Source organism: Lactuca virosa, chromosome 6 (genome assembly GCF_052849685.1).
Source record: "Lactuca virosa cultivar CGN04683 chromosome 6, Lactuca_virosa_CGN04683_v6, whole genome shotgun sequence".
Lineage (NCBI taxonomy): Eukaryota > Viridiplantae > Streptophyta > Magnoliopsida > Asterales > Asteraceae > Lactuca > Lactuca virosa.
In genome coordinates, this window is record NC_136431.1 from 143983705 (window position 1) to 143992371 (window position 8667).

The 8667-nt window shown below is 34.6% G+C and overlaps 1 long non-coding RNA gene across 1 annotated transcript; it reads right to left on the reverse strand.

Annotated features, from left to right (window-relative positions):
• Positions 1–1130: 1130 nt before the first annotated feature.
• On the reverse strand, positions 1131–2530 carry LOC145120429 (uncharacterized). The gene is made up of 2 exons (XR_013714198.1): positions 1972–2530; positions 1131–1662 (listed from the first exon to the last, which is right to left on the reverse strand). It is a non-coding gene; the product is annotated as an uncharacterized LOC145120429 (long non-coding RNA).
• Between the last annotated feature and the right edge of the window lie 6137 nt (positions 2531–8667).

Below are 8667 nucleotides of genomic sequence, written 5' to 3' on the forward strand. Positions count from 1 at the left end.
GTAGGAGTGGTGGCAGCGGTTGTGGTGATGCGATGGTGATGCAGGCTTGAGCCATAGATGTCCTATACGGTAAAACATGAGTCGATTGAGATCAGAAAATCTAGATATGATGATACAGAGAACACAAATAGGTGAAAGTCAAATTGAAGACTGAAGCACCAAGAGATTAAATAGAGATGAAGGATGGTGCGGCGGTGGATTTGATTGAGGAAAAGGGGGGAAGGCAATTTGTAGGCGGCGGCGATGATAACATAGATAGCTGATTTTCGACTCACCTGGATGACCTCGCACACAACTGCGTAAAACAGAACACCTCGACATTCTCATAAAAACCCAAGATAAAGAATGCGTTGGAATAGATAACATACATAAAAAAAAATCATAAAAAATAAGCATACCCCCTTAGATTATACGGGAATCCAAAGGAACTAAAGAGGAATGGACAAACAATGGTTTGAATCGATTAGGGTTTCTTACGGTGAGAGAAATAGATCGAACCTGAAGAGAAGGACCGTAGATGAAAATAGAATTGTTTGTTCCTTAAGATGCACAACAAACAAAAATTGACAACACAATCAATCCTCCTGGTTCTTTTATTGGTGCGGATATGGGTGGCTGAAGGAGGCTTTATAGAGTAGTTCCACTTACCTATTCAATTGGCAGAAAATACCGGTTCTTCTTTGACTATTGACCAGTTCAATTTGAAGATGAGAACTGAAGACCTATTCAAAACGTGAGTAATTCAAGAACTTGTTGACCAGCTAAGATCTGGTTTTTCATATGTTGATTCATTTTAGTCAAAAAGTATGATTTTTTTAAAATTTCAATCCTCTATATTAGGTAAGATAAGGATGTAGGTTTGAATGTTTCAATATTAATTTTACATTTGTACTTAATACATTGTATTTTGTAATTTGTTGATAAATGTTTGTACATTCAGCTTAAAGGTTTGGACATCTTAAATCTATTTTTAGAAATAGTAAGGTTTGTATAATAAGATAGTATATATATATATATATATATATATATAGAGAGAGAGAGAGAGAGAGATAGAGAAAATTGCAAAAATGGTCCCTGTGGTTGGCAAATTTATGCAATTTCGGTCCAAAACGATAACTTGGTGCACCACGAGTCCAAAATTTGATTTTTCTATTGTTTTTGGTCCCTCAAAGTAACTTCCATCCATATATGTCGTTAGTTGCAATAAAGACAAGGGTATTTTCGTCTTTCCACCTATTGGTTTTAAATACTAAATTGCAGGGACCATTTTTGTAAAAAACTTGAAATCAATAGAAAGTCTAATAAGATCTTCCCTCTTATGCAACATCCAACTACACATGAACACCATATCTCTATGTGATTCCCCTCTCTTCACCTCCATATGTATAGATCCCTTCTTTCTGTTTCAGTTATGCCATCCACAACCATCTACCTGCTAAAACAATGCAACAACAAAAGAGAAGGTCATTTTCGGCCCATCCCACCATTTTCTCTTATATCTTTCCAGCCACCATCATAATTCCCTTCCTCATTCATCTTCCGCTCAACAAACTCCAATTCAGAATCTTTCCCTGGATCATCAAAACCATTTCATCATCCTCCATCCTCACCAAACCGATTCTCCAATTGAAATCAACAAAACAATAATTTGCCATCTGCTATCTGATTTCAACAAATCAAGAAAAAAACCTACAAAATCTTCATATTCCAAAACCAATTCAACATCAATTAACAAAAGAATATGTGAGTCGATCTATCCTCATGAATATTCGAAAATCAGTGAAGCATCAAAATGAAATCGTTAACGCACTTTCAGAAAAAAAAAATTATCATCCATCGACTTACAGTAAAATGCTTCAATTTCAGTAAGAGAAACTAAAATCGATTCATGAATAGATGAGAAAAATTCAAATCGAGTCATTCAGAGAAACAATTTCAATGATTTAAGTCATTTAACTAAATGTTACTCACAACGACTAGTATTTGGATTTCAACTCAACACAAAGTCGTTTGAAGGCTTAGAGTTGTGATTTCTGATTAACTAAGGAGTTCGAACAGTTAAGCCATGCTAACAGACTCTATATTGGTGCTTGCCAAAGAACCTTTGCTGCTAGGGAACAGGAAGGGCGGTGGAAGTGGTTGTGGGTTTCATTGACGGCTGGTAGCGGTAAATTAGGGCATTCTGACATCTTCATAGGTAGGTAAAATTACAGAATTTGGGTTGCTTCATAGATGTTTGTCAAAAATTGAATAAGGATAGGCAAAATTACATTGAAGGTGGGGACGAATATGGGCGGCGATTGAGAGGTGAAGTAGATGGGGGTGAGTCATGGTGACATCGATGCTATGGCGGCAGAGGTGGGTAGTGTGGGATAACCACCGTCATCGGAAGGGAGGCATCAGCGATGCTAGGGAATAGGAATGACGAAGGAAGTGGCATGGATTTATAGATGGTGGTGGTAGCTGATAACGAGTGATGGAGGCGGAGAGAAAGGATCCGCAGAGAGGAGGTTTGAGAAGGGCATCGGACGATGATGAAAGTGAACATTCTCTTTATTAATTTTAGAGTTTCACAAAAATGGTCCCTACTATTTAGTATTTATTATTTAAAATAGCAAAAAAACAAGTGGAAGGACGAAAATACCCTCCTCTTTTTTGTACATAACGGTGGTTTCTAACGGACGTTACTTTGAGGGACCAAAAACAATAGAAAAATCAAATTTTAGACTAGTGATGCACTAAGGTATCGTTTTGGACCAAAATTGCATAAATTTGCCAACCACATGACCATTTTTGCAATTTTGTCATATACACGCACATATATATATATATATATATATATATATATATATATATATATATATATATATATATATATATATATATATATATATATATATAAATGTACTTATTCATATATGAATATTATTTGTTCCGTTGTCTTGGTACGTTCCTCCATCGAGCCGGTATGTTAAGGAATTTTGCGGCAAAAAGAAATATGTGGCCCAGTAGTGGTTATGTTAGTTGCGGTGGCGGTGATGGTTTATATTTAGGTATGAATATTAAGTTCTTTTCGTCGCGCTAAGTTCTTTTCGTCGCGCCAGTACAAGGCCAACTCAACCAGTTTGGGGCTCTAAGCGAACCAAAAATTTGGGGCCCATTGACATTTATTATTATTAATGTTATAAACCATCATCTTTTATCTGGGCTTGGGACCAACAATAATAAACTAAAAAGTTTACAAATGGCAGAGTTAAAAAAAATCTTTTTATTTATGTATATGTTTTTTTGTGAATATATTTTATGACATTAAGTTAATTTTTCTATCCTTTTTAGATGCAAATTCTTTAATGAAATTTTCATAATCAATTTCTTTTACTAAATGTTTTTCAATTGACAAAATAGTTAATCCATTTAATATTTCTTGTGACATTGTAGATCTTAAATAATTTTTTAGCAGTTTTAATCTAGAAAAACTTCTTTTTGCAGAGGCAACGGTTACAGGAATAGTTAACATAATCCTATAGACAACATATGCATTTGGAAAAGAACTAAACTTTTTAATGTAATTAAGTATATTAATAATTGTATCACGTTCTAAATGTACAATATGTCTTAAAAGTTTTAGTTCATGAAATAAATCCAAACCATCAATATCTAAGTTATCATCATGCTTTAAAGATTTTTCAAGATTTAAACTGTTGGATTAGGTGTCTAAGCCCATAACTATAATTGGTATGTACTTGACCCGAGAGTAGCATGGTCCATTTGGGTTGCATATCATCAGGACAATTTGTTAGGATGGACTTTTGAGAAGAGGTTATGTATGGTTTATTAATATATTATAAGTTCTAATATATTAATATGAAATCATATGTTTTAATTAGTATTGATCAAGAATTAGTTTGGAATTAATTTAGTGATCAAAAGAGACTAATTAAATCAATGGGGACTAATTGTGTGAATTAGTTATGTTTATATGTTGGGCTTATGATCCATGTTGGACTAAGTTTATATATGGATACATAAAGAGTTGGGCCACATGAACCATGGATCATAAACCCATGGGTATGGGTTAGGGTTAACCCATGACCTTTGGAATTCCACATATAGATATGTTACTCCATAGCCAAAATCATGATCAATGTATTCTTGGAGAATATGGACGATTTTGGTGGCTAGGATTCTCTCTCAAAATGTCATCCTTTGTCCATGGTGTGTTGTGATTCCATTTGAGGCATCCACACTATTGGTGCTAAGTTCTTAAAGGCGAAAAGCTTCAAGGTTTTCAAGCCACAAGAAAAGGTATGTCATCTAACTTATTTTATTACCCAAGTATCAATGTTTTGTATGCTAGTTAGGGTAATACCTTGGAAAGTTTAAGTTTGCATGTATAATAGAGAAAACATAGATCCAAGGTATTTAGGGTTGCATGTACACCTTAGGAGTGTTAGAATGCTCAAAACCCAACAGTGCTATCAGAGCTTAGGCTTGTTTTCTTATATACTTGATGCAACTTGTTTGAAAATGCCTTAAAAATCGATTTTCTGCTGTTCTGGACAGTGGACTCACCGAGTCCACTGGGGGACTTGCCGAGTCCAAGTACAAATTCATCCAACTCGCCGAGTTGGTTCATACACTCGACGAGTTGGTGCCCCAGAATGCAGTTTTTCGAGGTTTTTGGCTGGAATTGGACTAGGATCATTACATTAAGTTGTTTTTGAACTTATAAACTTGTTTTTGATGTGGTAATGATCATGCTTATCCAATTTACAAGATAATTGTCAAAGTTTCATGTTTTGAATTAGTTTATATGGTTAGGCTAATTACATGAAATTTGTTTGATTTGAATTGTCTTGTTCTTATGAGTTTAATTTAGATCACTGACAAATTGTTTGATTTTCTTGTTAGAATTTTTGATCTAAATGATTTTGATGGATTCCATAACTTGTCCTCAAGTTATGGAAAATGAAAAGTTTTTCGTTTAAATGGATCATTAAAATTCATAGGTTATAGAAAAATGAAGAGTCCTTTTCATAAATGGTTTTATGGACTCCAAAACTTGTCCTCAAGTTATGGATTTTCAAGAGTCTTTTCATTAAAACCTATATTAAACTCATGAGTTATGAATTTGAAAAGTTTTGAAAGTTACAAAACTTGCCCTCAAGTTTTGGAGTTTGTAAAGTCACACATTAAAACTGTAATTCCAAACCCTAGAATTTTAAAAGTTTAAAATTCAACCATTATACTATTATAATATTATAGGTTTAATATTTATATATATGTATAAGAACAAAGTCAGTCTTACCGTTAGTAGGTCTCATTCACGAAGCCGGTCTATAAGGGGGGTATAAGGTTACTGCCTATAAAATGGCAGTTTAATGGGTGTCCACTCTCACCCATCGCTTCCTTGACTGGTGGGGGGTCGTTAGCCGAATGGGTTTGACAGGACATTTAAATTCTCATTAAAAGTATAATGAAATACTAAGTAACTAAACACTTATAAATTCCCAATCTTAGTTAGTTAGGAAAATGTGAATATGGTGCTAACCCATGAAATTGTACTTTGCACCTTGTTAAGTCGTTAGTGGAGCGTGTGTGGTTAACCGGCACACTAATCTGGGATTGACAGTGTGTGGAAAAGGGTAGCTTAATGTTAATCATAGATCAACGGAGCATGTGTGGTTAGCCGGCACATTGATTAGGTGGTTGTAACATTGAGTGTACCAAGCTAATTTGCATGGTTATTCACACCTTATTTGTGATCATCGGCATCCCAGTCAAAAACTTGAAGGGCACAATCGAGATTTAAACATGCCATTGAATTGTTCAATGAATCTCAAAGGATCTAGGAATTTCAATTCACTTAAAACCTAAAATTCTTTTTCGTTTTTCGTGATGGAAATTGGTGAATCGTCATTTACCTACCTTCAAATATTTTGCATTTGGATTACGGCATCCCTCTTCCAATCTGTAAAGTATTGTGTTAGGTCCTAGCCTTAATATTTCATGTTGGGTGTTATATTAAGGACTAAAATCAACTAAACTTGAATTTCTCCCTCATAAATGTCTAAGTTCAGACAACTATGGTCTTCCCAAATCTTTTGAAAAAACTTTCTTTATAAAGATGATTTTCCACAAGGCAATCAAGGTGAAAGATTAATCCCTTCTTTGTGCTTTAATGGAACTTCACTTCCTTCACCTCCTCCAATTATTCTCCCTAACCCACAAGTTCAAGGTCACTCAAAGCCCTATTGGCAGGAAGGAAAGTTTGTATGTGCTCACGTCTTGGAGATGAAGTTACATATTGACAAGCTGGGAGAGTTGGGTGTCGAAGTATCAAGGAAGTTGGCGGTTGACTGGGTTCTTCAATCACTTCCTAAGTCATATAGTGGGTTTCCTTAAGGACTACTATATGGGAGACCACGACATGACCCTTATTGATCTAACATATTTGCTTGTTGTTGCTGAATCAGCAATGATTTGGCGTACTGGTAAAGCAAATTTGAATGGAATATCTACTCCCCAAACTTCCATGGACATTCACAATGGTAACATTGGAAGTCCAGAAAAGCTCTCTCTTCCCAATGGAAAGGGATCGACCATAGTCAAACCGGTTGACCAAATGGTAAAGAGAAGGGCTAATTCTGAGATTGTCCCATGTGCCATTCCCAAAGAGTCCATATGTTTCTATTTCCAAGAGAATGGGCATTGGTTGCGAAGCTGTCGTATCTACCTGAAGGACCACAAGGATGGTAAAATCAGAGTGTATGACTCTGCTTCAGGTAAATCCACTATCTAACTCTATTAAGTTCCTATTTGGAGATTCTTAATACATGATGTAATGTAATTACATTTTGATGTTTTGAAAAATCGAAGAAATGAAAGGAAGCTTAAAGGAAGAGTATGCTGAGCTTGATCGCGAAGAGATGGATTTCGATCGCATGGTTCGATGATCAGATTTGTGAGCTGCTGCTTAAGAGTTGTGATAGATTGCTTAGGAATAGATAACAACATATTTTCACTTGTATTTGCATTGTAAGGATAAGTTTTCCGTAATTTTATAAATAAAGAAATTTTTTGAAATTTATCTTATTTTTAAAATTTCCTTACAATGGCATTTGTGAAAAATTGTTGCTTATATGTTTCCATTGATAGCAATATTGGAATATGAATTTGATTCTTTCATTTGTGGTAATGTCAAAATTTACCAAGTAAGGAAAGATTCTCATCACCCAAGTTTCAATTGGATAGAAACTTGGAATTATGCAACTTGTATTGTATATTGAATGGGAGTTTTCATCTTTGGTAAATTAAAACTAATCCCTTGTTCACATGTATATGTGAGTCAAGTGAAGGACTATGGGATCGGGTACACTGGGTGTGCGCTGATCAAGATCCACCACAAAGATCAATAAGACTATTCGTCATTTACTAAAGTTTAGTAAAAATGGTTATGCTTACAAGTTTAAGTATAATTCTGAATCATTGGAAAAATTCAATGTATGACAGAACGAATGAAAATAATCAAATTAGGCAGAAAAATAAAATTTTCTCCAATCTGAAAAGATGGGAGAGTACTTTAGTATCGTGTTTTATGATCATCTTAATGATTATTAAAACCATATCATAATTGATCCTCTAAGGTCATCTTAGTGAATTTCTATGGCTAAGAAGAGGAATCGTGAATTGTTGAAATGGTTAAATCAAGAATATGAGTCATACTTCGTTCCAAAACAAGTCTTAGAGTTATACTCTAAGATTGTGCCTTGAGTGATATAAATCTTAAGAAAGGTTTATAACACTTATCAAATGTAAAGTAAAATGTTTTTTACTCTTGTACATTTGAAATTGGTAAGTTGTGATGTTTTGGGTAAAACAAAGACCGACTAAGGCCAATTGTGTGAAGTGTTAGTCTTGATAAGAATCCGCACTAACTGTTGAATATTTGGTTGTCAAGGAATGTTTCTTGACAAGAGAGTCTTATATGTCAAGAGGTCAGTGGGAGTCCTAAAGATCTTGACAAGTTTCAAGAACTAATCAAGAATAAAACCTATTGTTTATCGCTAGCACACGACTTGAGGTTTGTAACCTATCGTGTTGACATATTCTTGTTTCGGTGCTCATTCCAGTTAAAGTTGACCATGTATGTGAGTTCTATGAGTTCTCGATTGTTTGCATAACAACTTGGAAGTAATGGTAGGCCCTTGTGCTGCCAAGTGGAAAGGAATTAAGATTGAAAAAGTTCAATCCATATGAGTTTGGATTTGTCACTAACATTGTCTTTTTGATTATGGTTTGAAAAATTCACATGGATAGGAACACATACACCATAAAATCTAAGTGTAATAAGGTTTCTCTCCGATTCCTGAAAATGATTGTGAGGAAACGCTTTCACTAAGTAGATTTTAAGGAGATAACAGTTGTGATATTTGCATTCTCAAATTTTGATTATGATTACGGTATCCCTTTTCATAATTCGAATTGTGAGGAATGGCAAAAGGTCTAAACATTTGAGACTTATTGTTGTAAGTTCTTAAATTGTTTAGACACACATGTGAGCTATCTAAGGAAAGGTGTATGAGTTTGAGAAGCCTAGATAAAGTCTTATCAAAGCATCTCGTATCAGAAATCTGAACTTTGGTAATGAAAGTCAATAAGTATTGA